Here is a 26438-nt window from a genome sequence, read left to right on the forward strand (position 1 = left end):
TGTGCAGGAACACATTCTAAATGACTTCATATAGTTTCCATAATACTTCATTTTTCTGTAGACTGTAAGAGTTCCAAAATATGATTTTAAACCATATTTTTAAATTCAATCACAATACTTTATAAAGGCAACACTAAGTTTCAGCAAATGAAGTCTAGCAGAGAGTTACTGGATAATGCAGAGAACATTGATTTAACAAATTATATTCAAATTTAAAATATCCACCTTAAAATGTGTTAATCTATCTGTATTTCAAGGGCACAGATGTGTGGACTCTGAATGTCCCAGCTCAACATTAGCGTGATTCCTCTGGGAGATGGAAAGAGATATATCATTCTGATTGAGGTGGGGAGAAGAGGTGTTGGGATATGCTCATATGGTCTTTCTTGGACAGAGCCTACTGAAACTTATGCCACATGGTTACATGGGCTGGAAGAAGTAGCCAAATTCTGAAGACTGATGAGACAGAAAGTATTTGAAGTGGTGCATAAATGGTGGCCATGCCTTAAAATACTGATATGTGTGTGCAGTTTTTATGTTACCAATATATTAGTTTGGAGTCTCTATCTTATTGTGAGAAAAGGGTGTACTCACATATACCCGAAGATCAATGCTACAATTCTAATAAGTCAAAGTTTTCTTCAATTGTTGATGTCAATCTCTGACAAGATTTAAGGCAAGAGGATCAGTAACTTAAGCTATGGTCTGTGCTAATGTATGTTCTCCTAAAAGTGTAATAATCACTCATGATCTCCTTTGTTCACCCTCAATATAGATTATCTTCACTTTAGTCCCATTTCAGATGACCTGGCGGCTTGCTTCCTGAATGACCCAGATGTTATTAAGAGTTTCCTTCTTAATCACTGAGGTAAATCAGCACTCCATTGGATTCTAATTTGTTCACAACTCCCACAAGGCATTTGGGTTGTCCCTTCTTACAATGATTCTGGGCTTGACCACGTGACTTGCTTTCTCTGTGAGGACATGAAAAAATATGGCATAAGCAGAAACTTGAAATGAGCTTGAAAAGTGAGGCTTATCTTGAATGCTATTTAAGATATGGTGGACAGATTTTCTACGCAACGGACTTTTTCTGTCTTCATATTTTATGCTCTTGACCACCTTAGTTCATTTCTAAAAGGCCTTTTCTTTGTGAAAAGCTGAAAAATCAGCTGGTGGTTGGATGAGATAACATTGCCTTATTCATGTATCTGATGGTTGGATGGTTGCTGGCTGGGTGCTGGCTGGATCCCTTTAGTTCTTCTCAGAAAGTGACTCATGAACTTGAGCTTACTCTAATGGTAGCCTCAGGTTTTCAAGCAAAGCATTCAATGGAAAAATCGTAAATGAGCAAATCTAATAAATAGGAAAATGTAAATTTACTAACTAGCAGTTAATCAAATATGAATTAGTGTGGACATATGTATGGGGTTTCTTTATGCCCATTAAGATTAAATTAAAAACATGTGATAACACAAATATTGATATGGATGGGAAAGTGAGCACACTCACACAAAACTGGGGAAAATGCAAACAAATCATTTTGGAAAGCATTTTGCTAAATTCTATCAAAAATTCATATTCACTTCAAGAGTGGGTACATGAGAAAGGAAACTATCAGTTCTGCCTTATAAAACTTTGTATTATATTGCTTTATTTGTTTTGATAAATTTTATATTACTTATATTGAGATTCAGCATATAAAGGAATTTCAGGTTTTCCAAAGCAATACTTTTAGAAGAATATTTAAGTCTGAGGCAACAGTCATTATAGTAATTAAAAATTATTAGAATTAAATATGTTATTTATAATTTATTCACTGATTTAGTCATTCTTTTCACTTTCAGTTAAAGATAGAAGAATATAGTTCTAGAATATAATGTGAAGTACAATATGTGTTTCCTACCCTCACATGCTCTGTAGGTTAGTAGAAGAAAGAGAAATTAGTTAACAAATGCTATTTTGTGAGAAACATCATATGCTACGGGAGCACATGAAGACCATTTAATCCAGTTTTGGGGGTTAAGGATAGGGAATGCTTCCTAAGAAAATCACGACTAATTAAATCCTGAAAATGGCAATATTGGTGGAAAGAAAGAAGTGAAGCTGGAGGAAAAAAAGAGACTGTTTCTGGCAAAATGGACAGAATTTGAAATGATGTATGTGTGAGAGAGGCATAATACATTCAGAAATCTAAATGCAGCTAAGTGTATGGTATTAGGATGTGTACAGAGGTGTATCAAGTAGAATCAGGATGAAGGAATTTGTAAGTTATATAAAGCAGTTTAGACTGCATTCTCAAGATAATGGTTATAGAATTTGTGTAATAAATAATCTGATTGAAACATGAAATTTTGGGACAACAGGTTGGAAATCTTAGTTAAAATGAGGACAATCTTGGAAGGACAACTGTGGAAGAAAAGAGAAATTAAAAGACATTAAACTGTGGTTATTGTTGCGGTGCCTGGGTGGCTCAGTCAGTTAAGCGTCTGACTTTAGCTCAGGTCATGATCCCGGAGTCCCTGGATAGAGTCCCACATCAGGCTCCCCGCTCAGTGGGGAGTCGGCTTCTCCCTCTGCTTCTCTCATCTGCTCTCGTGCTCTCTCTCTCACTCTCTCTCAAATAAATAAATAAAATCTTAAAAAAACTGTGGTTATTGTTGACAAGATATTGCATATTTCCAGAAAGAACCACTATGAATGATAGGGAGGGCATTTCTAGTCTGTTAATTGATATTATATTACAGAATACCATTACAATCATTTTAAGTGAGTTTTTAGTTTCTAAATTTGTTTTAAATCTTGTAATCCTGTAATTACTATTTCTTTTTTTTTAAGATTATTTATTTATTTATATGACAGAGACAGCGAGAGCAGGAACACAAGCAGGGGGAGTGGGAGAGGGAGAAGCAGGCTTCCCGCTGAGCAGGGAGCCCGACGTGGGGCTCGATCCCAGGACCCTGGGATCATGACCTGAGCCGAAGGCAGCCGCTTAACTACTGAGCCACCCAGGCGCCCCACTTACTATTTCTTAAAATACTTTTGAATATTATCCCTTCTTTATGAAGTATGTATCTGTTTACATGGGCATAAGCATGTACATTTTGGAGTGGTTTACAACAATATTCTATCCTATGGTCTGGCAATTCTGATATACTGAAGCCAAATTTGCTGCATGTTCTGCACTTTCTCCTTTAAACTTACTGTATTCTAGTATCCAACATATTAGTTCCCTGTTTTGTTTTGTTTTGTTTTGTTTTTTCATATAAAATCAGAGAATGGTTACAGGAGAATCAAGATAGCTAATGCTTAAATTTTAAATTGAAGAAGGGGACCAAAAAAGTGGGGAATTTCTATCACATGGAGAAAGTTTCCTTGAAAATTAAGCTAACATAGAAGAAAGCAGAGCCAAGTAATCAAGAAGGAGGCAGACATAGCAAGACAAGTAAAGAGATTTAGAACCATCTACTTAGTTTGAATCTCTTGGTCAAGCCACATATCAAGCAGATTCCATGTGTTTACTTGATAGTAATGTAAGTCAACACTGTCTTTCATTCTGAAGTAATTTGTGGGACATTTCATTCATCACTAGCTTAAAGTATATAAATAAAATGCTTCAATATACATTTATTTAATATTCCTCATAATATACATCATATCTTCACTTATTCAAACTATGTATTCTGTTCATGTCTTGAACTTCTCTAATAATTACAATTACAATTAGTAATTGTAGCTTGAATTCAATTTTATCATTTAAACAAATTTTGAAAAAAATTATAATGTCAGTGCTCATCACCACATGTGCCCTCCTTAATACCCATCACCCGGTTACCCCAGCACTGGGTGTTATACGCAACTAATGAATCGTTGATCACTACATCAAAAACTAATGATGCATTATATGTTGGCTAATTGAACATAATAAAAAAGTAAAAATAAAAAATAAAGTATAAAAAATTATGAAGTCATCACAAATATTTATTTAAATAAATTTTTACTTAAGGGGTTATTAAGTACATACGTTTAATTTAGAAGAGAAAATCAGAAATGAATCACTGTACAGTTTAAGAAAGGCAAATCATTGAGTCTGTTTTCTTAGCAAAGTGAACTTGATGCAGTTGTTAAGCAACAGGGCCGACCTCTCAAGTATAGTGAGAGCACATGACATTGCCTGTTGTGATTAATGAATTATAGTAGGACACCCAAATCATTAGGATTCTCCATGAACAATCATCAGTGTGACATGGCAGACAGGAAATTGATAAAAAAATGTTAATATTCTTTATGTGGTGTTATTAACTGAAAGTATAAAGTCATCTGAACTTGGAAAATTTTATTGAAAATATTGTTCAGCAGTACTATAGACATAAATTCTCAATATGAGTGTATTGATAAGTGACACAAATTAAAGAGAAATAAATATAAAACTTTTAATTCTGGATTTTTATAATCAGTTTCCTACAAGGTAAAGATAAGCAAAACTAGTGGGCTTAACACTGAGTGAAATTCTATGTGTGTATAAAATTAACAAGCATGCATAAGAATGCATCTTGTATACCTTTTTTTGATAGTATTTCAGAGTTAAATTTTGATCATTTCAGTAAAAAAATATTATTTATTACCTACTCCGGTAGACACAAGGTATAAAAAATATTAATGGAAATTCTCTTAACCTGTAAGGATTTATAGAAAATCACCAGGTACAGTAATAGTGGTATGAACAAAGAGACACAGGTGCACTTATGAGGAACCCTCAGTTGTGTTAGTGGAGATATCACAGACCATGTATTTTTGAAAAGCAATCTGTAAGCCCATTAATCATGAGGGAAGGAGAGGGGCTTTCCAGAACGTCAAAATGAGCCAAGAAAGAAAACCAAATAACCAAAGGCATTCCACACAGTTGTAGCAAATATGCAGGGTGAGAAGTGAGTTGAGAAAAGGATGAATAGGGAGCTGGAGACCAAACCAGGAAGCCTGCTTTGTTTTCAGTGAGGAACTTGAGGTGTGTGCCATGGGCAATGGATATGTACGGTCACATAGCTCTTCTAAGCAGTGGTATGAAGGATGATGTCAGGGTCGTCTGCACTCCTAGCTGGCCGTGTGTACAACTTCCCATGGGGAAGTTGTAAAAAATGATTCCTAGCTTTTGACCCTCAAAGTGAGTTCAAGATGTTGAGTAGGGCTATGTCACATGTGTCAAACCTCCAGAGCTATATAATTCGTTGTGACCTAACAAGTGACTTATGCCTTAGGGGGTCATGCTATAACCTAGATAGTACACTTTTCTGAACCCAATTGTGTAGCACATAGGGAGTAAGAACAAAGGCACATGCCTAAAACTTTGAATCTCTGAATTACCTTTTGCCTCATCCATGGTACATGACACTTGTCCTTTCTAGGTTCAGCAAACATGGCCTTTCGGGGCTTAGGTTAGACTCTGGAATACTTTCAATCTCCTCTAACTTCTTGACTTATCCTGTGGATTCAGAGGACAGAGTCAGCATCTTTTTTTAGTTTTCTATTTTACCAGGACTTTATACATAAAAAATCATAATTAAAAAAAATTCAAATAAATAAATTTTAGGGGTGACTCTTCTATATTGTAAGCAGAAAGCATAGCCTATGGATATATTTGTTTACTTGTTTATTTTCCAACTTTTAAAACTTATTGAGATTTTCTTCAGGAAAACGTGCAGTCAATTTTGCAAAAATCAGTAAATGCAATGTGTATATAAAGTAATTTGTTTAAGTACACTATTTCACGTATTTCTATGTGAATGAATCCTTCCTTACTTTGGTTCTTTTGGGGTATATAAAGTAATTCTTGTTAATTTTGCTGTTCAAAACTTTCATAACTCACATCTCTTGATTTGAGTTTTAAAGTCATTAATTAATTCATATTGATATAAACATAAGTCAAACATATTTCTGTTTGTTTTATTTACATTCCGGTAGCATGACTAAAAGCCTTTAAGTAGATTTCAAAGCAAAGTCCAAAGGATTTATCATTTGCACAAATTGTGTGGGTTTCTTTACAGTGTGATTGGTTAATATTGTATGGTAATAGAACTATTTCAGTTGGATCTGAAGAATGAGTTGAAAGTAAGTAGGAAAATACATTAGATAGGCAGCATCCCCAGGAATCTGTCGTTGAAGTCATCAGCCTATGTTAAATCACATGTATTTTTAAACAAATCATGGCATTGTTTATTTAACTTCCCTTAGATCAAGTCATTCTTGCCTTTGACGCAAGGTCATTTCTCTAAATCACATCTGGCCGTTCCAACTCCGCAGCAGAGGGTGAACAAATTTGGAAGATTAACGATAGTGCCTAAATAGTGTCTGTCTTCCAGGAATTTTAAGTAGCTGATTTTGACTAGAAAAGATTCAATAGAAATTTATTATCTCTCTAAATTGCCATTTTAGATGAATTAAATGAATTTATGTTATTAGATGTGCTATTCTTAATGATAATACATAGAATTAAAAGTGTGAAGTTTCATTTAATTGGCAAAAATCATGTTTTAAAAACAATAAGGAAATGTTAATTTAATTATTTTAAAATATTATGAGAATATGAGTGTTGGAGTTTCCATTGTGATATATTTCTTGAGAGTTCAATGATTGGTACTTGTGATTGTTGCTCAGAGAAAACTAGTTGCTTATAGAGTAATAGGTATACCACCTGGTTGTGGAAGTTCTCGTGCAGGGGTGCCTGGGTGGCTCAGTTGGCAGGGTGTCTGCCTTTGGCTCAGGTCTTGATCCCCAGAGCCCTGGGATCAAGCCCCACGTTGGGCTCCTTGCTCAGCGAGAGTCTGCTTATCTCTCTCCCTCAGCCCCTCTTCCTCCTGCTTGTGCTCCTGCTCTCTCTCATAAATAAATAAAATCTTTAAAAAAATAAAAAAGAAGTTCTTGTGCATTTTTTATGTATATCAAAAATAACATCTCAAAAATTGTTTAATTACATGCTTAAGCTCCAGCTATATTTTCATTTTGATTAAGTTTTGCATTTTACTTATTAAAAAGAAAGTGTTGGTTTATATTTTGCTTGCCTGTAGTCACTATCAAATTGACTTGACATTCATATTCTTTAAATTGATATTGTCCAATGGAACTATCATCAATGAAGAAAATGTTGACTAATCTGTGCTGTCCAATATAGCAGCTACTAGCCTTTGGCTACTGAGCACTTGCAAAGTGGTCAAGTGTTCAGTGCAACTGGGAAGCATAATGTATCATTATATAAATTAATTTTTGGTCAAATAAAGAGTCTCAAGTGGCTAGTGGCTACCATGTTGAACAAGCACAGCTTTACATTGAAGACGAGATGTTTGGAATGCCAAGTAAAGTACACTCAAGAATACCTAGCTAATAATATATTGGAAATGGCATGTATAACAATATTAATGATCTACATATCATTGGAAAAACTATAGCAATAACATGAATGAGAACAAGATTATATTATGCTTTTCATTATGGGCTATATTTTCTGACTATAACAAAACATGATGTCATTACCTTTATGTTATAATAGTAACATGTAACCAGCATCAATAATTAAACCACAATGCTTGCTACAAGTACAATAAAATGCCATATGCATCATTTTTAAGAGGTACGGTTACTGTTTTAAAATGTATTCTCTTTCCAAACTCTTTTCATGCATTGTTCATTTCATAATGTTGGATTAGCAGTCACTCCAAATATAATAAAGTCATTAATGTACTTTAATGTGAGAAACAAAAAATCAAACTAACTTGTATATGTAGGCAGATACCCAACTGTTTGTTGGTCGTATTTAAATCAATGCTAATTTAGTCTTATGTTGTTAATACGCTCACAAACATCCACACATTTATTTTAGAGTACTACATTTTATTTTCTAAAGAAAAAACTTATTTGAATTCCAAATGTTGATCTCCTGACAGATTTATAGCTTGTGCTTATTTAATCATGTTTGATAATACCTAACTTTATTTACAGCACTTTCACCATAAAATTTTGTGAGGGATTTTTGTCACTAGAATGACTATTAAACAAAATTGAATTGAATGATTAAAAATTCAAAAACTCCCAACAAACAAAATGGTTAACTGAGACTGGAACCCTGCATTTTCTTACAGGAACTATTCTGTGTTTTCTACTGGGTCAGGGATATAGCAGGACTGTTTGGCCCCTGGTTTCCTAAGATGACACCCATTGAAAACATTCCAGTAATACTTCAATAAACCCACAGATGCATTTTTAATCTCATCATAGGTTACTGTATTTAGTAATATACTACAGTTGTGTTGAAAAAGGGATGGAAACGTAACAGCATAAATTATTTACCCAAAGTTTTCACTTTTTCTTTTGTTGCATTTTCAGAATGAGACCTGAAATTACTTTTATAGTTCACAGTTGCCATAAAGTATAACATGTAAGTATATAAATATAGTTATAATCTAAGTGTCTAGATCAGTACTGACACTTTAAGGTATTGATCAAGATGGTTCTCCTCATGGAGAATCATGCGTTGTGCTCTGTGCTCAGTGGGGAGTCTGCTTGAAAATTCCCTCCTTCTTCCTCTGCCCCTCCTGCTCTCTTTCTATCTCAAATAAATAAATAAATCTTAAAAAAAAAAGTTGGTTCTCCTCAATTTAACTGAATTTTATTTTTATTTTTTTTAGATAATTTTTTTAAAGATTTTATTTCTTTATTTGACAGAGAGAGACACAGCAAGAGAGGAAACACAAGCAGAGGGAGTAGCAGGCTTCCTGTGGAGCAGGGAGCCTGATGCGGGGCTCGATCCCAGGACCCTGGGATCATGACCTGAGCTGAAGGCAGACGCTTAACGACTGAGCCACCCAGGTGCCCTAACTGAATTTTAGATAGGTTTCTTCCTAACTATTGAAAACTGACCTTCTTTTCTTCAACATCTACTTTAGAAAACTGGCAATTGTAAATTCCTTCTCTGCACCTCTGAAATGTATGTATATCTTCTCCCCCTTCTTGTTAATTTTACAACTCAGGAAATGTATTTTTCAATAAACTGGAAGCCATCTCTTTGAAATGTAAACATCAAAAGAGATAGTGACTCTATCTTCCAGTATCTGTGGGAGGATAGCACACTAACTTTGTTGGGCACCAATTAGCAAACACAAATGGCTTAATCATGGAGAAAAACATTTGTAAATGGGAATAATTCACTATGATCCCTTAACACAGCCCATTGACCAAACTCCCTGCTAACATTCTCCAAAACTTTTCCACTAATTCATTCCAAAGCCTAAGATTCATCCTGCCTTTTGTTTCAGTAGAGATTTCAGTCTCTCTACCATCCTGCAATAGTCTTTTTTTGGAAAATGTTTTATTTATTTATTTTGAGAGAGAGCACACACAAGCAAGAGAGCACAAGCAGGGGGAGCAGCAGAGGGAGAGGGAGAAGCAGACTCCCCACTGAGCAGAGAGCCCAATGTGGGGCTTAATCTAGGACCCCGAGATCATGCCCTGAGCTGAAGGAAGCCGCTCAAACAACTGAGCCTCCCAGGTGCCCCCATACTGTAATAGTCTTAAATAAAGTCTTCTTTGTCCAATTAACTTTGCCTACTGAAATTTTTGCTTTGATAGTTTTTTTTATTCTTTGTTTCTTCATTCCATTTTTTATTCTTCTTCATTTTAAAATGTATGGAGTGTTTTTTTTTTTTTTTGTCATAAAGGAATACAGCGTACCCAGCTATTTTTTTCTATATAATGTAAACTACTTAACAACTACGGCATTCATCTAATATTGTACATACATGCGTTTCTGGATTTTAATGCTGACTTAACAAATCACAAATTTAGCAGCCTAAAAGAACACATTTTTGTTATCTCACAGTTCTGAAGTCATGAGTCCAAGTACACATAGCTGGGTCCTCAGGGTCTTACAAGGTGTCAACAAGATCATAGTCATTGCTGTAAACTTCAGGGAAGAATCTGATCCCAACCTCACAGGCTATAAACTGCCCATTTTCTTGCTAGCTGTGAGCCTCACAGCCAGGGGTCACCCTCCTCCTCCAGAGCCCGTCCACATTCCTTGGTTTCTAGTCCTTTTCTCCATTTCAAAGCCAATAACAATGAGTCAAGTCATCATACTTCAAATCTCTCTGACAGCCCGTGTGCCCCATCTTTCCTTTGGTTTCCACTCCCTCTGAACTCTGGCTAAGGGCTCAATTGATTATACATGGCTGACCTGGATCATCCTGGCTAATCTTCCTGAATTTAAAATTCACCTGATTAGTAACTTTAATTCCATCTGCCAAATCCTTCCACATCAGTGCCTGGATTAATTTTTAATTGAATAAGGAAGGGATAGGAATATTAAGAGAACACTTTTAGTTGCCCACAGATATTTCTAATATCCAGTCACAAGGGAAAGGGGGGATTTTATGTAAAAAATACTGAACATTGACTAACGTTGATTGCCTTGCACATTAAAAGAAAAACATAGCTAATGAGGGTTATTCTATCAAAAATGGTAATTCTTCATAAAGTCAGCAGATGCAACTAATTATTATGTCATATCACGGCATCCTTGATATAATTAGAAAAAGGACTATTTTACTCTGATTTGGAACAAGGATAGAATTTAATAACTTTGATTGTCATATAACTAGGGTTGATTATGTAATTTGTTATTTTTGAGGGCCACTCTGTATATGGCAATATGCTAATTTCTAGAGATAAATAATATACATCTCTACCCTCTAGGACCAGGCAAGTGACTTTATGTAAAGTTTTAAATGGTCATGTTTTATTGAATCAGGACACACTGCTTTATTGTGAATGACTTCAAACCGATATCTGTGGTTTCAAATATGCTATCTGCTTTCCTTAGAGCATATCTAATTGTCTTCATGTGGCAGAACTGGTCTTCACCATATGCTCAAATATACATTCTCCTTGATTTAAGTAAATAAATTCTAGCAAACCATTAGTTTTTTCCCCTGCATGTTTACAAAATTTGGAAATGTGATTTTTAAAAATGGCATAGTACAAGAGTTTTTAAGTCTCCTGAATCAAAAGAGTGAGGAACCATCTATCGTGTACACATAAGTGGATTATCTACTTATACACATACATAAATTTATACTTTCATGGCTTCTTTTTTCTTTTTTTAGGTATTGTACTGATGTTTTTATTTTATTTTTTTATTATTATGTTATGTTAATCACTATACATCATTAGTTTTTGATGTAGTGTTCCATGATTCATTGTTTGTGTATAACACCCAGTGCTCCATGCAGAACGTGCCCTCTTTAATACCCATCACTGGGCTAACCCATCCTCACACCACCCCCCCCAGAACCCTCAGTTTGTTTTTCAGGGTCCATTGTCTCTCATGGTTCATCTCCCCCTCCAATTTCATCCCCTTCATTCTTCCCCTCCTGGTATCTTCTTTTTTTTTTTTAACATATAATGTATTATTTTTCAGTTTTGTTTGAGGTGCTTGGCTCAAACCAAAGAAAAGATAAAAATTACTTTTGACAGAGAGAGACACACGAGAGAGGTAACACAGCAGGGGGAGTGGGAGAGGGAGAAGCAGGCTTCCCACGGAGCAGGGAGCCCAATGTGGGGCTCGATTCCAGGACCCTGGGATCATGACCTGAGTTGATGGCAGACGTTTAACGACTGAGCCATCCAGGCACCCCTAAAAATTACTTTTAACATGGGCTCTGAGATAAAGAAAATGTTATTGTAATACACTAGGTAATATGTATATCACTTGTTTTGATATTATTGTAGAGAGTGATATTACATAGTTAATTTTATATTTTCATTTTAATGAATGAAATTGAGGTAATGAGAATTTAATGTCAAGGGAATCATATATTAGAATTAAAATGTATTTTTAATTCTTTATCCTTACCCAATTATTTTTTCAATATATCTGACTTTAAATAGGCTTAAAATTAATCACTTGGCACTATATAATGAAAAACTTATTTATTATTTATTTATTTTATTATTGATACACTCTAGAAACTAAAATAAAATCTATGTATGATGGGATTAGAATACTATTTTTACAATTTTTACGAACTTAGTGACAGCTAAATTGTATAAGAATCTATAAGAATCTTTGGAGAAATAGCCTTAATAAACCAGAATAAAATATAAAACTTTTTCTTTTGTTTTCTCAACATATTATTCTCATTCATTTTCAATACCTTGCCAATATAGACTATGCTATATTGTTTATGGTTGGTAAAGATTGTACACTATGAATGCTAACTTTTTCTAAGTTCTCTAAGCATGTTTCACAGGTATTTAGGGAATAATTATAACTCTTTCTTATCCTTGATCATATAAAGGATTTTGATTTTGTAAGAGTAGTTCCACAGGCATTTTACTTTTGATGATCTGATAGAAATAGAAGGAGAAAAATTAATAGGGCATACTGAATGCAATAATTGGGTGTTGGACTACAAGTCCTAAACCTAAAAGGACAATATCCTTAACCTCTTAGATAATGTGTTGCATAAGAAAGGGGCCTTTTATCGAAGCAAGAAAGAGTAGGAAGAAAGAGCTTAATATTGAAATAGTATTTAAATTTTGCCAACCAGGGTTGTATGTCATCTGTGAGGTATCAAAGTTTGAGAGGCATGAACAGGGCTAAAGTGATAATGAATAATGAGTGGGAACTCAATGTAAAGAAATTTTCAAAATTCACTTTTAGTTGGGGCACCTGGGTGGCTCAGTTGGTTAAGCATCTGCCTTTGGCTGGGGTCATGATCCCAGGCTCCCGGGATCAAGCCCAACATTGGCTCCCTGCTTAGCAGGGAGCCTGCTTTTCCCTCTCCCTCTGTTCCTCTCCCCCTGCTCATGCTCACTCTCTCAAATAAATAAATAAAATCTTTCAAAAAATTCACTTTTAGCATCATCCTTGTCTCTTGAATTATACCTGTCATGGTTAATAGGTTTTAGAAAATTAGAATTATGCCAGAATACTTGCAATCTATTGGTCACTTTGAAGTGTTTGTTAAATTACAGTCCACATCCATAAAATAGTCATTGCCTGCTGACTGATGTTTATCTTTCTTTGTTTGACCAAATGGTTCTGAAGGAAAAACTATAGGAATTTAAGTCAGAGAACATTACCTAAAATATTTAAGGATCAAAATTTGCAGCTGGGTGTGCCAAAAACAGATGTATTTTCATTTGAAATAAGCACCAAACTTTGGAAGCAACCTGTAGATCCTTCCTTCTCCAAATTGCCATGCTGAGCAGCAATTGCATGAGCAGGTGGCAGAATTTCTAGAGACATGTTCCAAGATAAATGTGATATATGTAGAAGGTTATAAGGAAGTAAAGAGTACTGTCAGGTGTGCCCCAGGGAGAGACCCCTGGTAGTACCACCCCTCGGGAATAGAAATAAGGGTGTCATTTCGAACCATTTAAAAATCAATGTTTTATGAACTATCCAGAAGAGATAAGATCCTGATGAGGATGACAATGAATGTGCTGTCTCTCTGGTAGTTAGCAGCTGTAATTCACTGTAATTTACTTTGTAGAAATAAAAATAATATGACTAGTCTTGATCTTGAATGCTGTGGAGCAAGACATACGTGATGCATAACTAAGAAATGATTGTGATGCATTAGAGCCTAGAAACTAAAAGTTACTCCAACCATGTCTTATAGGTATTTTTGCTTTGTTTTATCTTGAACAGGGTGTCTATGTCATGTACAGCAGCCACCCCTTATCTGTGTTTCACTTTCCAAAATCGTAGTTACCCACAGTTCACTGCGGTCTGGAAGCAGATGATCTCCCTTCCAACATATTGTTAGAAGGTCAGTTAGAAGGTCAGTCTAACACTAGGTGCTAGTGTAACACTAAGTTACAATAGCAACATTATTAATCTCACTTCATCCTGTCACATAGGCATTTTATCGTCTCACATTATCACAAGAAGGGCAAGTACAATACAATAATTTGAGAAAGACTCATTCACATAACTTTTATTACAGTATATTGTTATAACTGGTCTATTTTTAGTTATTGTTTTTGATCTCCTACTGTGCTTAACTTATAAATGAAACTTCATCATATGTATGTGTATATATAGGAAAAAAACATAGTATAATAGAAGGTTTGGTACTATCTTTGATTTCAGGCATCTGCTGGGGGTCTTGGAACATATCCCCCATTGATTTGCAGGGACTACTGTAGTAAGTGCAATGCTGGTTTGCAACGCTATCTTTGTGATTTTTGACTATTTATTTCACTTCTCTGAACCTTATTTTTCTGAAAGAAAATAGGCTTTGGAGCTGAATATACCAGAATTTGAAATGAAGCTGTTTACCCTACTTGTTCAATAGTTTTAAATAAGTCTTATAAAATCTCTGGGCATCATTTCCCTCATCTGAGGAAAGCTAGCACCTAGCTCTCAAATATCTCAAGTATGCAGATCACAGATATGTAAGTTTCTTTGTAATGTTGTGGGTTCTTGGTCCTATACCCAAAATCTGGGTTAGTTTTTGAGTGCTTTCAACAACGGGTCAAAAAGGAGGGATGTTCTATGACTTCTTTTTGTTTGTTTGTTTGTTCCTTTTGTTCTGTGTGTGTGTGTGTTTTTGTTTGTTTTTTTTTTGTTGTTGTTGTTGTTCCTTTTTCATTGTTCTTTTTGGGTTTTTTTGTTTGTTTTGTTTTGTTTGTTTTTGTTCTGTGACTTCTGGGGCTACATCATAAATGACATGTAGCTTTCACATGGTTGCCTTGGTATTGTTATGCCCTGGAAGTTCCCTCTCTGAATATACCATCTCAGAACTCAGCAGCCATCCTGAGAAACATCCAAACCACATGAACCAGCAGCATGTGTACTCCAGACCAGAGTCCAGCTGAGCTGATTGTTCAGCAGTTCCAGCCCAACTGGCAGACTCCTGACTGGAAAACCTACCATCAAAGTGCATCAGCTAGTCTTGAGGATTTCAGCCCTCAGCCATTCGTTTCTTCCCAGGCGACCCATGGATTTTCTGAGCATAAATAAAATGGTTGTTTTTATGCTACTAAGATGTCACTAACTCAACATCATTATCATGAAAATACTAAATTTAAGGGAAAGTATTTAACAAATTAAAAACACATTACAAATGTATTATGAAAATAAAATACATAAAAATTTTATGAATCAACATAATGGAGTGGACAAATAAATATATTTTTAAGATATCCTAGTTGTGTTCATTATTTAATGATTGGATCATGACAGTTTAGAATATACCCTGTTATTCTGACCTGGGTATTATATTAGGCAGATTAGATTAACTTGTGCCAATTGCTTATTAGTACTATTTTCAGAAACAAATCCTAGACTGACGGGAGAATTAAACAATATAGAATGTGTAGTAACTGTGAATTGAGTTTCTCTCTTTATTCTGAATGTCATTTGTTTACCTCCTGGGGTGGGGTGGGGATAAAACTTAGCTCTTGTACTGAAAGTAGGCTAATATATTGAAAATAAAATTCAAGAACTAATGCTCAGGAACAAATTACATTCCACACTGAAAGTAAGGATGTAAGGTGTGCCAACAGAGAGCTGAGATGCATATTATTCAAGTGTGCAAAATGACTTCTTCATGAGGATTTTGTAAGAGATGAATACTAAATTGGCCAGACTACAAGAGGCAAATCGTATGTTTGATCAGAAGTAGACACTTTAGTTTCATGAGTCATTGGCTTGGAAAACTGTCTTAAAGGTATTAAGGAAGGAAAAGAAAAAGAAGAAAAAGCACAGTAAAAAATAGAATATCTATCACAAACTATGTCAGCAGGGGTGAAAAAAGAGCATGATGCATGGAATCATAGAAACAGAGAATCCAATTTATCAGGAAAAACTTCTCACACCTGGCACTTTTTTGACACAAAAAATTGCAATAACAACATTTTCTCCCTGAATTAAGATCCCACCATCTATGAAAGAAAACACAGTGATCAAACATTAGACATGAAATAGTTTTATATGATTAAACTGATATTTTAAAGTTAAAACTTTCCTACAAAAAGTTATTTATCAATTATGTGATTAATTTGTCAAGCATAATATATCAAAACAAAACATTTAAATATATATCATTGTATCAATGGTGGTAAAATTGGGTAATAAACTAACTGCGCAGCTTAACATATGCTTCTGCTAATTCGGTACAGTGTTCTGAAACATAACAAAATAAAAAATGCATATTAAAATCACTGTAAATATATATTTTTGTTACATTACAAATATATATCATGTAGAATACATACATACATGTCCATATCAACAAAGTTATAATGCTTTTCAAATTTGTTTTATCTTTTTCCAGCTTTATAGAGCTATAATTGAAAAATAAGCATACAACATTGTGTTTTGATATAAGTATATCTTATATGATTACCACCATCAAGCTCATTAACATACCATCATCTTACATATAATTACCATTTTGTGTGTGTTAGTGTGTGGTGATCTACTCTCTTAATATCTACTCTCTTAGCAAATTTTAAGTATAAAACGTATTATAGGAACTCTTATAACTCCATTGCAAAAACCAGACATTTCTCCAAAGAAAACATACAAATAACCAGCAGTGAGTGGGTGTTCAATATCACTAGTCATCAGGGAAATGCAAATGAAAACTACAATGGGATATCATTTAGCAAAGATGTAGAGAAAAGGGTACCCTTGTGCACTGTTTAGGAAATGTAAGTTGGTATAGCCATTAGGGAAAAAAGAGTGGAAATTCCTCAAAAAATTAAAAAAATAGAACTACCATATGATCTACAGTCCCACTTCTGGGTATACATCTAAAGGAAATAAAATCAGTATCTTGAAGTACATCTGTACCCCATGTTTATTGAAGCATTATTCACAATAACCAAGATATGGAAACAACCTAAGTTGTCCTGACAACTTAGTGTCCTAATTGGATGAATAAAGAAATTGTGGTATTTATTTATAAAGTTTGATTGTGAACAGTGAACTCACATGCAGATATCAAGGAATGTTTCTTAGAAGAATGTAGGTGCCTGAACAATTCCTTCCAGTGTGAAAAGAAGCTAAATGAAGACATTCTTAGGGCAGGAAGAGTTGCTGGCAGAATAAAAGGCATGTAAAGATAGATAGATAGAACTATAAGAGTCTTTGAGGAAACTAAATAATGGTATATATAAAATGTGAGGGACAAATTTCAGATAGGTCAGTGGAAAGAAACCACTTGAAAAAATTTTAGAGGCACACCATTATATGCTAAGTTAAAGAGATTAAGTGTAAAGATTTGGAAACTCTGAAGCTATGTGAAGAGATAAAAATAACAAGATGACACATGGTTAGAGTACTTGGACAGAATTTAGAAGAGAACTGCTCAGGTGGATGGCACTCCCCACAGTGAACTACACAAGAAAATCTACTGAGTAGAGAAAGAAAATAACATGACTACTGTTTACTTATATAAAAATAAAAGTGAAATAATATTTGCTATTTTTTTAAAGATTTTATTTATTTATTTGACAGAGAGAGACACAGCGAGACAGGGAACACAAGCAGGGGGAGTGGGAGAGGGAGGAGCAGGCTTCCCGCGGAGCAGGGAGCCCGATGAGAGGCTCCATCCCAGGACTCTGGGATCATGACCTGAGCCGAAGGCAGACGCTTAACGACTGAGCCACCCAGGCGCCCCAATATTTGCTATTTTTTAAATATGTTCATTCTAGTTCTCTAATGTGTCTTATGGGGATTGATTTTTCTTTAAACAAAACATTTACAATATTATTTTTTAACTAAAAAGAGGTAGAAGCTTTTTGGTATTTGCCCAAATGAGTTGAAAATCTATGTTCATTCAAAAACCTACACACAGATGTTGATAGCAGCTTTATTTATAATAGACAAAACTTGGAAGCAACCAAGATGCCCTTCATTAGACGAATGAATAAATAAATCATGATACATCCAGACAATGGAATATTATTCAGTGCTAAAATAGAAATGAGCCACCAAGCCATGAAAAGACAAAGAGGAAACAAATTTACATTACTAAAGTGGAAGAAGCCAGTCCAGAAAGACTACATCCCATATAATTCCAACTATATGACATTCTGGAAAAGTTAAAACTATGGAGACAGTAAAAAGATCAGTAATCTCAGGGGTTAGAGGCAGGGTATCGGGGAGAGAGGAATAGGCAGAGCACAGAGCATTTTCATGGCCGTGAAAATACTCTGTAATACACTATAAGGATGATACATGCTATTTTACATTTGTTCAAACCCCTGGGATGAACAACAAGAATGTATCCTAATGTAAATGTCCATTGACTATGGGTGATTATGCTGTCTACACGTAGGTTCATCAATTGTAACAAAACTCCTACTCTGGTGGGGGATGCTGATAATGGGGAAGGCTATATATATATATATATATATACCTGTGTGGGGTCAGGCAGTATATAGGAAATCTCTGTGCTTTCCTCTCAATTTTACTGTGAACCTAAAAATGCTCTTTTTTTTTTTTAAGACAGAAAGTAGATTAATTTTGCCTAGGGCAGAAATAGGAATGGGGATTTACTGCAAATGGGCACAGGAAATATCTTGGGGGTGATGGAAATGTTCTAAAACCGGATTGTGAGGATTGGTTGCACCACTCTAATTTTACTAAAAATTATTAAATTATACACATAGAATAGGTGAATTTATAGTGTGGAAATTATATCTTAAGAAAGCTTTTTTAATTTTTATTTTTTAAAGATTTTATTCATTTTATTTGAGAGAGAGAGAGAGAGAGAGAGCAATGGGGGGCAGTGGGAAAGAGAGAAAAGGAGAAGCAAACTTCCCACTGAGTGGGGAGCCCAGCACAGGGCTTGATCCCAGGACCCTGAGATCGTGACCTGAGCCAAAGGCAGATGACTAACCTACTGAGCCACCCAGTTGCTCTGAAAGCTTTTTAAAAAATAAAGTCTGACTGTTGGATCACAGACCTGTACCTCTGAAACAAATAATACATTATATGTTAAAAAAAAGAAAAAAAGAAGACAGTAGGAAGGGAAAAATGAAGGGGGGGGATCGGAGGGGGAGACAAACCATGAGAGACTATGGACTCTGAGAAACAAATTGAGGGTTCTAGAGGGGAGGGGGGTGGGGGGATGGATTAGCCTGGTGATGGGTATTAAAGAGGGCACGGTCTGCATGGAGCACTGGGTGTTATACACAAACAATGAATCATGGAACACTACATCAAAAACTAATGATGCAATGTATGGTGATTAACATAACATAATAAAATAAAATTTAAAAAATAATAAAGTCTGAAAAGAAGAGGTGGGAAAATCATGAAAGTTTTTTCATTGATCAGATGTTTACTAATTTTCTCTTTTCTTTTTAAAATAATTTTCTTGTTAAATGTTTCAAAGTATTTTGAAACTTAAAAATGTCATGCATTTTTTTTTCACAGATATATAAACGATTTCAAATTTCTTGGTCAGCACTTTGTTGTTGGCAAATAGCTCTCAATGTTGCGGTAACCTGCAATGATTTTTGAAAAGAGAACCATACTTAACCTGTCTCTTCAAGATAAAGATATTATTTAAAAAAAAATAATGGGTGATAAAGCATTTACCTAAAAAAAACCTGTTCTCTCAAGAGAACATTTTTAAAATGAGTGGAAATGTTTCAATATTATGTGATTTTCTTTCTAACAAGTATTAGCTGACATTTCACTAAACTTACAGAACTTGTTGACAAACTCAGTGGATTGAAAAATTCCCAAATTAGGAATATCAGCAGTTATTTAATAAACTTATTATAAATATTGTAACAACATTTTTTAAAAATTCAAGAACTAAATGATATCAGGAGAGAAGAGAACTTATTGCCTTAAAATAAATATAATCAGGCTAATAAGTGCAGTCAATGATGCATTTTTCAATGGTTTAACATCCAAATCTAGCTTTTTTGGATTTTTTTAGAGTCAGAGAGGTATTCTGTATGAGACTATAATAATGGATACATGACATTATGCATTTTGGATAAATGGGTTTATCCAAACCCACAAAATTTTAGAGCAACAAAGAGTGACCCTTAAGGATGCAAATTAAAAAAAAATGATTTAGGAGGTTGTAGATCTCGGGAAGAAAATAAAAAATGCTACAAAACAATCCAACTCTATTACATATATGAAATGGTTTCAATGAAGGGGGTGGGGGAAATGTGCTAACTAGAGTAACTTTGGAAATAAATGAAACCTGAAAGAGTTGAGGGAAAAGGAACTGATGCAAGCACTGTACTCTGATTTATAAGATTATCTTGGAAGGAGACATCCATTAACAACTAGAATGCAGATCCTACTGTACATTTATAATGTAAGTAAACGATTAAATAAATGGATGGCAGATGATAGGAGTCACTCTTCTCCCTGTTGGAGTGAAAATTTACATATAATCAGAGGGAGGGAGAAAAATTCCAAATAATTTATGTAGAAAACTTACTCTCTAGGAAGTGGAGCGTCACTCCTTACTCTTTAAGTGTAAGTGAAAGCTGCACATAGTGACTTCTTTCCAAAGAGAATGGAAATTAAAATAAATAAATAAATAAAATAAAACAGTACATTTCTACTGGACAAATTTGACAAACACTCTCTCAGCCAGGTGATCACTATGACATCAAAAGTATTAAGTAAAGCTGATACTATGAACTATTGATATGATGAAAATGAGACTTTATCTCTGTGGTCTTTCTCCCCAAAGCACATAACCCCAGTCTAATCATGAGAGGAGAAAAAAAAAGCCAAGGCAAATACCAATTGAGGAACATGCTACAGAATAGGTGACTAACACTCCTCGGAACTCTCATCAAGACAAGGGATTTCTGAGAAATATTTCCCAGCCAAGGGGAGCTTATGGAGACACAACTGCTAAATGTATGATGTTCTGTAACAGAACCTGGAATAGAAAGATTACAGTCGGTGAAAATAGACAATCTGGATACAGGATGAACTTCAGTTAATGATACTATATCAACATTGGTTCATTAATTGTAAAAATGTACCACCCTAATTTAAAATATTAATAGAGGAAACTGGGTGTACAGTATATGGAAACATTCTTTACTGTCTTTGGAATTTTTCTAAATCTAAACTTTTGCTAAAAGTAAAATTTCGTTTAAATACATCCATATGCGGGGTGTCTGGGTGGCTCAGTAGGTTAAGCATCTGCCTTCGGCTCAGGTCATGATCCTGGGGTCCTGAGATCAAGCCCCATGTCTGGCTCTATGCTCAGTGGGGAGTCTGCTTCTCCCTCTCCCTCTGTCCACCTCCCTCTCGTGCTCTCTATCTCTCACTCTCTCCTCTCAAATAAATAAATAAGACCTTAAAAAAAGTTAAAAAATAAAAAAAACACATCCATACACAACTAGATGAAAATAAAAATAGAAACAAAGTTCCATTTCTCATGAGTATATATTCTATTTTTGGAGACAGATTATAAACAGGTATATGCCAGATATATATGCATATATATTCATGCAATGATAAATATTACGAGAAAATTAACGGAAGTAAAAGAGAATAGCAAGGGTGCTATTTCAGATAGTTTGGTTAAAACAGACCACTTCAAAGAGGTAAAATCTAAATTAACTGAGTTGAAAATACTATCTCAGATATAAAGTAGGAAAGGAGAATGTCACAGTGGGAATGATCAATCCTGTCAAATGCCACTGAGAAATTTAGAAAGGTGAAAATTTAGTATCAACTTCAGATTTTTGACACTGTTGGATAAAACAGTCATGCCCGGGCTGGTGACCTTTGCATGGTTCCATAAGTGGGCCTTGGGCCGGAACATTTTTTAATGTGAAGATAAAAATCCTTCACAGCTTGTGCCAGGCATATTGCTTTGTTGGGAATCTCTTTCTGTGTTCTGGGTTTGATGTATACATCTTTGTTCTTCTTAAGGGTGTGTGTCCTAGGGCACCTGCCCAGCCTCAGTGCTATATATGTTCCCAGCAGAGAGGGAATGGGGTTCTTCACCTTCAGCACAACAGGTCACTGGGGACCAAGGCTTACTATTGAAGTTGAGCTTGATCTGTCTTCTCTATGCAAGTAAAACCTCGTTCCATCCAGTTCATGTCTTTTTGGTGACCTTGACATCTGCAAACCATACAATGGGTTGACATCTTAGAATGGCAGTTCCTACAGGTAGATATTGTTATGCTCTTTGCTATTCTTCACACAGTGGGGCGCCTCTGCTGGAGGTGGAAGCCAGTGCCACGGCTCGTCAGATGTAAACTTGTGACTCTGAAAAGAATGGTTAAAGCAGAGTTTTGGGGAAAATGACCCGTCTGGCAAAGGCTCAAGGCAGACCTGGAGGTGAAATGTGTGGAAAACAGTGATGGGATAAGCTAAATCATGTAAGGCCTACTCAATGAGGGCTGTGTTTTTAACACATTAACATCTTTTTATGTCATAAGGCATGCCTGTTTATAGCGTTGAATTTCAAGACACCAATGTGGGTATGTTGCAGCAGTGCTGTTAGGAATAAGAGTCTTTCTAAGTGTAATTGTAAGCCACTCTAATTTTATTTTTGTTTAAGAGTAATATTTATGACCTAATAATCCCAGGATGCAGAAAATGCATTTTGTGAGAAAAAAGTGGATGTTTGCTGACCTGCTGGCAAACTGTTGGATTGGTCAAAGAGAAGTGTCATTAGATCAGAGTATGGTGATATGAGTTGGGACATAGAAATATGAAGGGGACAGTAGCTCTTTGGAAACTAGAATGGCTGACAAACTGAAATGAAGAAGGTAGAAAAATAAATAATGATCCTTTGTTGCCAGGCCAGCATAAGATGACTCTTTTAGCACTCTGAAGTGTTATGAGTTATAGAGGGGAAACTCTTGTTCCACTTTAGGCATGTTTACCGTAAGTTTCCTTGGTAGCATCTAAATGAAGGAGAGTGGGCAGCTGAATGTATGGTTTTGGAATTCAGAAAAGAGGTCTGGACAGAGAGGTAGGTTTTTGAATGTTCAACTTATCAGTTGTCATTAATACATAGGGAAATGAGTTTGCCTCATAAAGGCAGTACGGTGGGAAGGGAAGATAGTTTGATATAGGGCCACCAAAACTGAGCCTTGGAAGAACAAGCGAGGTATTTTGGAGGAAGGCCACAAAGAATAGGATTTAAGTAGAGAAAATATGAGAAAAAGTGAGCAAGAGGACAGTCATGAAAAGTATTTTTCAAAGATCAAAAATAGTGCCAAAAAACTGTTTCTGTGACTTAAAAAGATAGAGGTCATTAATGTCTTTGGGAGAACTTGGGAGTGTGCCAAGATGTGGATTTACTCTGTGTGCGTGCCTATCTGTCTGTCTGTCTATCTGTCTGTCTATCTATCTACCTACCTACCTCTTCTATCTTAATCTATCACCTTTATGCTTGGGTTATAGTTGCAAATGCATGTTAGATTGACCTTCTCAGGGATCCAAATTATTAGCTTGCTAGAATCACCTGCCTGTCTATTCTTGTCTTCCTTGCACAGTTTATTAAAATCCATTTAAGAGCGATAACTGTATCTTTACAGTGTTGGTATCTGCTTTCCTTCCCACAACAATTTACATATAATTGGTGTTCAGAGCTCTGGCCTAGTTTTGTTCCTATGTACAGAAAGATTTAAAAACAGTATAGAGTGAAGCCATAATATCCTTATTAATAGTTTTATTATACTCGCTGGATTCAATTATTTTTATACCATTTATATTAACCAGATGATCTTCAGAACACTCTAGGTATTCATATATATGTCCAGACAACCTATGCACTGGAAGGTAAAATGAAACAGTTCATGCAAAACATACTGCAAATGCAAAATCCTTTAGATTATCAATAAGAAAATCAGTGAGCATTCTTTAATTTTTATTCCTTCTTATTTAGTATACTTATTGAATGTTTGCTATGCACTTTTAATGTTAACTTAGAGTTAATTTTGTTTTAAACGGATTATTTAATTATATGTTCATGCAAAACATATGATGTAGCTACTATTATTGCCACCACTTGACAGAAAAGAGAAAGAAAGTAGAATAAGATTAAACCAGATGCCAGTTACCCAGTCACACTTGGTGTCTCCTTCACACAAATTATGTTTTTTAAATTGCCATTCTTCTGGCCGTTTATTTCTGGTTCTTATATTGCAGTGCTTATTTTTTGAACAATTGAACATTTGGCTTTCTACATATATGCAGATAATTTGCAAAAATAACATCTTAATTGTCAGAGTGTATCTACAGCCTAAGTGTGTTCAAACAGAAAGATTTTATAAGGTTTGCCAATAGCATAATTGTAAATGTGTTGTGTATTATTTAAACAATCTTCCACATGATATGTGGATTTAATAATTTTATACATTCCCCCTCATTGTTTACAAATCATAAAAACATGCTATAAACCTGAAATGATCAATTTATCTTAGTTCTATTTCTTTTATATTCCATAGCAGAAAAATAGTCCTAAGCCATCTGTCTGCTCAAAGAAAGTGAAAACTTGCATTCTATTTTGTGTTCTCTTTTGATAGCAAGCTTTGTTTTTTGGTTTATGGAGCATATTGCAGAATTTCAAGCAATGGATAATTGCAAATCACTAGCAGCAGGTGCACAGACTATTTACTTACTAGTTTTATAATATAAAAAATACAGTAAGAAAATGGTGAATTTATTATCATTCACTATTCTCTCATATGAGTACTTAACATGACATTTTGTGAGAGATAAAAGTTTCATTTTTAACTTGTCATTTATTTAACAAGCCAAAATATCCCTGATGATTTCCAAGAATAAAGGAGATGACATATATGTATAGCGTTGTGCCTGGCATATAGTAAAAACTCTAAGGAATGGAAGCTGTTATATTTATGCTTATGGTTCAAATTAACAAGCTATATCTGTTAAATACTAAACACACGTACTATAATATACTTTAAACACTTACCTTTTTATTGGTTTCATCTCTTCCTGCCATCACCACAACTCATCAGGAAAAAGTTCATATCCTTTAAGATATATGCATGTCAACTTGAACTGAGAACAAATACCAAAATGCAAGAGTACTGTTTAGAATAGTAAACAACAGAGTAAAGCAAATTCTCAATGTTTTTACCCCCAATAATCAAAGTGAAAGTTGTATTCTAATGGGTTCAAGGATCTGAGTAAATTGGAGCACAAATCTGATTTGCGGGTGTGGGTGTCAGGGTTTCCCATCCCACCAAAAAGCACTTTTTTGACACTAGCAGTGTGTCTCAGAATTCCACTCAGTTTTGACACTATCTATGCAAAGATAACATCAGATTCCACAAGTAAAAAATCATTGCAACCAAACTGCCCCCCACCCCAACATGCTTCAGAAGCCAGTTCCAAGCCCAGGTTATTACCTTGATTTCGACTGTCTAGCTATAAATCAAAGGTTCCCACAAACCCCTCCGTTAATTCCATTAGTTTGCTAGAACAGCTCACAGAGCTCAGAGAAACATTTTACTTACTAGATCACTGGATATAATTCCTTTTAGAGGTGATAATTCAGGAACAGCTAAATGGAAGAGAGGCATAGGACAATGCATGAGAAAAAGGCATGGAGATCCACGCCCTCTCCATTCTCCCCGTATCTACATGTGTTCACCAATGTTGAAGCTCTCTTAACCCAGTCTTTTTGGGTTTTTATGGAGGCTTCATTACAGAGGCATGATGGAATAAATCATTGGCCATTAGCCATTGGCAACTGATTCGACTTCTGGACCTTCTCCCCTCACAGGAGATGGAGGGTGGGGATGAGACTGAGTGTTACAACCTTCTAATCGCGCAAGGTTGGTCTAATGGCGCAAGGTTGGTCTAATGGCGCAAGGTTGGTCTAATGGCGCAAGGTTGGCCTAATGGCGCAAGGCTGGCTCTCTTGGCAAACAGCTCATCTTTTAAGTGTTTCCAACATAAGGAAACAAACTTTATTAACCTAACAAAGGAGACCCTCTTAGCTCTAATCACTTAGGAAATTCCAAGGGTTTTAAGAGCTCAGTACCAGAAAGGAAACAAAGACCAAATATATACTTCTTATTATAAATTACAATTTCATATAGTATATCCAGATTAGTTGCAATTGCTAGTTTCCATCTACAAATTCATCTTTTTCTTCCAGTTTTATCACCAGCATGGTGCACATTCCATCCCTAGTACTTACAAATCTCATAACCGGAAGTTTGTACTTCTTTTTTTTGCTCCAACTCAATAAAGCATATCAAAATAGAAGTAAGAAAATTATATTAGAGAGATAACCCAGATATTCACTCCAATTTATTTTAATGTATCATCAAGTCTTTTATTCGAAGTTAATATTTTACTGCATTTCTTCTAATTTTGTAGCAAAATAAAACATAACATCAGTGCATTAACATGGTTAAATAATTTTTTAAAGTGTATA

At 35.1% G+C, this 26438-nt stretch overlaps 1 pseudogene; it reads right to left on the minus strand.

The window, feature by feature from the left end:
- Nucleotides 1-856: 856 nt before the first annotated feature.
- LOC112839321 (lipid scramblase CLPTM1L pseudogene) overlaps nt 857-26438 on the minus strand; it is a 34447-nt pseudogene continuing 8865 nt past the window's right edge.

This window comes from Callorhinus ursinus, unplaced genomic scaffold, assembly GCF_003265705.2.
Source record: "Callorhinus ursinus isolate GAN/ISIS: 27379988/994484 unplaced genomic scaffold, GSC_fseal_2.0 scaffold54, whole genome shotgun sequence".
NCBI lineage: Eukaryota > Metazoa > Chordata > Mammalia > Carnivora > Otariidae > Callorhinus > Callorhinus ursinus.